General features: G+C 45.1%; 1 long non-coding RNA gene across 1 annotated transcript; it reads right to left on the bottom strand.

Moving 5' to 3' along the window:
- Positions 1-1543: 1543 nt before the first annotated feature.
- Positions 1544-3276, bottom strand: LOC112883500. The gene is made up of 3 exons (XR_003226855.1): positions 2872-3276; positions 1981-2049; positions 1544-1605 (listed from the first exon to the last, which is right to left on the bottom strand). It is a non-coding gene; the product is annotated as an uncharacterized LOC112883500 (long non-coding RNA).
- Between the last annotated feature and the right edge of the window lie 450 nt (positions 3277-3726).

Below are 3726 nucleotides of genomic sequence, written 5' to 3'. Positions count from 1 at the left end.
GTGAATGGTTCTTGTTGATGAGTAATCCTTCTCGTTCTTACAGTTTCAGCATGGACAACGAAAGAAACCGTCATGCTTGTATTTTTTGGTCGCATCGATGAATTCATGCACGCCATTAATAAACTCCATTAAATGCCGGTCGGCATTGTACATCCATTGCCAACTTATCTCAAAAAATAAAGAGTAAATCTACTAATTACTTATGTTCAAATGTACGCCATCATTTCAGTATAATGATCAAATGAAAAAATAAAATCTCATAATTACAATAACATGAATAATTAATAGGTCCAAATGTCCATCACACATCATGATTAATTAACAGGTCCAAATAATTATTTTGTCAGTCCTCACTTTGTTTAGACCTTCAGAGAACCTTGACTATTCAAGGATAAGAGATTAATTCAGAAAGAGTTGTAACATTCACAATTAGTCCCTTATCCTTGAACAATCAGGATTCACAGCTTTGCAAGTGGTCCATTATATACATCACTAGAGTGTCAAAATAATAAACTGAATCACTTGCTAACTACAACTAAAAATTAATTAACACATGTAAAAAATAATAATTAATTAGTAAGTGTATCATGTCTAACAATTATTATATCAATAATAAACTAAATAACAATTAATTGCTAGCTCAAGGAAAAAATTATTATAAACTAAATAGCAACTAATTGCCAGGTCAAGGAAAAAATTAATTGCTAGCTCAAAGGCTAAATTAATTGCTAGTGTATAACAATTATAAACTAAATCAAAGGCTAACTGCACCGAAGAAATTTAATTGCTAGCTCAAGAGAAATTTTCTAACCTTTTCAGAAAAAGTTGCAAAACTTCACCTCCCCCACCCTCACTCTGCTGCTATGAACAATGCAGAGTTCATGGCAGCCCGAGGAGGGGGAGGGGCTGCTATATATAGGCAGTTGCATTAGTACCAGATCATGGCATGACCCGGTGCTTATGATCAATCATTAGAGCTGGATCATGTCACGACTCAGCATTAATGCTGCTGGTGTTATCAAGCACCAGATCATAGCACGACCAGATGCTCATGGCCGCTGCATAGGCACCGGGTCATGGCACGACCCAGCGCTCGAGGCCCCGTGAAGCCTTTGGTATCGAGTCGTGGCACGGCCCGGTCCCTAAGGCCCTCTCTGGGACGGCCACAGTTGCAGCCGGTACTGATGCCTCGCATCAGTACCGACTCCACCGGCTGCAACAGCAATCGGTACTTTATAGCTTCATCTAATTGTTTTCTGGTAGTGGTAGCTCAAATTTTTTGTGTGTACTCTATTTGTATGTGTTAACTATACAACATTTGCACGTTTCTAGTATACAACATTGTTGTTGAACCCAGCATATCATCACCAAAACCACAAGCTTAAAAAAAACAACCTGCAAGAGGCACCAAAATGAATAAACGTCATCATGTAACGGTGAAGACTAAGTGATCCACATCTTCACGTTTACTAATAATGATATTGACATTAAAGATGCAAAAAAACATGAAACTCATGCGACATATGCCAATTTACATGAATGTCGTACCTCTCCTTTTCTGTACATAATGCGGAAAAGTCATATAAACCTCTGCCATGAAGTACCCTGCAGATATTTTTCCAGCAAAAGACAATTAGATGAAGCTCTAACTTTGGGCTAGAAATCAATTTATTACAGGTTACAAGTATTTTTACCAATCAATGAAGTATTTCACATCGAACGTGTTTGCCTATTATTTTATGATTAGTTGATTTGGAGATCCATTTATTATTGGTCGAACACATAATATGGTTAGAAAATCACTCTGTATCTGTAGGCTAACGGCCAGCTGTGCTGCTATATTGGAGCTTCAAAACTAATATGATCAATAGCAACTGTAATGGGAACATGACGCACTGATTGTCTGGTGCTGCTAGTTTGCATATTCTACTTGTATGATCACATATATAACAATTTTTATGATAAATTCAAGTAAGTTACCTTGTAATTTTGTCCACTATTTTTGGGCCAATTCCTCTCCTCTGTAGTGATGGATGTACCTGAAAGACACTGAAGATAGTCATATGAACACACGCGACAGGCCTATAAGTTTTTCTTCCCTTTCCAGGAATAGAAATAGGAGATATCAAAGCTAGGTTCCTGTACATCGACGGGACCGTACTCGAACACAAACATTACACACTTTGATGCTTAAGCTAGGTTGCTGTGCATCGACGGGACCATACTCGAATACAAACATTACACACTTTGATGCTTTGCATTCCATTTCAATCCATTCAAACTTTCAAACACACTTGCCAAGTTGAACCGAGTGCCATAAAGAAGTTTTCATCACAAATGCACAAGAAGAGCACACAGTTGGTTCATTTGTAAAATATAACCGACTATTAACATATGAACACAGAAAGAAGTGCATCAGCATTGTAAGACATACATGCTATTCCGGTGTTCCCCATCAATACAGAAAGTTTATTCTTCTGTACTTCATTTTCTAGTCAAAGGCCTAACCTGAACTGTAGTTAAAATCCCTCTCTTAATATAACATTGCGACAAAACCAATGTTTCTTGCTATTTGCAATGTAATTGAGTGTGGGAGATTTCTACTTGCTAAGGAACTGCGGCCTTGTATTCTTAGTCGGGTTAATAGATGAAATCTGCTAGCTCTTCCAAGGTACCAGCGCGATCATCCATCAGAAACTAATGACTGAATTCCAAAATATTCAGAATCATTGCAAGTGTAAGAATATGTTAATGCCTATCAGGGAATATGATCAACAACTGAATAGAAAAAAAGAGGAGATTCACAAGTTTCTGCGCACGGAATCAGGGAGCGTCCCCATTGCTGATTCACTACAGGAGATCGAAGATTACCACGACACGGAGGCAGTGAGCCCGAGCCCGAGGACGAACGCATCAGGGCATCATGCGCCTATTGTTGATGTTTACACACCCGCCCGAACCTTCTTCACCTTCAGCAGCCAACACGGCAACCACACCATGGCCACGCGGCGGCCCAGGAAAGCCCACTGCTTTTCTCCCCGCCTCGCCGGCGTTGCCGCAGACTTTCTCCTCGCCGCCCGCCCTTGCTCAAGAGGAACCGCCGCCGTGGTTTCTGTGCGGCCGCCTTCCTTGGCGTGGGGGCGGCTACCTTCGGCGATGGCAGGCAGGAGATTACACAACGCAAGTCAGGCAGAAGATTACAGGAACCTGTAGCGTTGCAGGTGGAGCCGTTCGAGATCTCCACGCCCTGGAGGCGCTCCCCGACCTTCCGCTGCCAATCTCGCCCCCACCCCCCGCCACCCCCCACCCCCCCCCCCCCCCGCGCCCCCCAAACCCCCTCTCATACTCTCTCCGCCTAGCGGGCCCCTGGTCCCAGCACAGTTCCCAGCCCTTGGCCGTGGGTACAGGAGCGGGTAGCCGCGGCGGCTCGCCGCCGGCCAGCCTGGGCCCACAGCCTTCCCCACTTCACCCTGCACCTCCTGTAACCCAACCGCACGCGCAGCCCCCGCCCCCTCACACCCCCCCCCCTGCGCGGAACATCGCCGCCGGCGACGGCCCGTGGCATCGCCACGGCGGCCGGCCATCCCGGTCCTCCCCTCGCCGGCCAATGGCCCAGGGAGTACCACCCCTCACTCCTGATCACGCCACAGCCACCAGCCAGGCCTTGGGGCGGCCGGAGCATAGTGCTCCGCGGCGGCTCCTGTGGCCATGGCGCGGCCATGGCGA

This window comes from Panicum hallii, chromosome 2, assembly GCF_002211085.1.
Source record: "Panicum hallii strain FIL2 chromosome 2, PHallii_v3.1, whole genome shotgun sequence".
Taxonomy (NCBI): Eukaryota; Viridiplantae; Streptophyta; class Magnoliopsida; order Poales; family Poaceae; genus Panicum; species Panicum hallii.
Note: the sequence above shows the minus strand (reverse complement) of the source record. Positions and strands in the feature narration are given on the sequence as shown.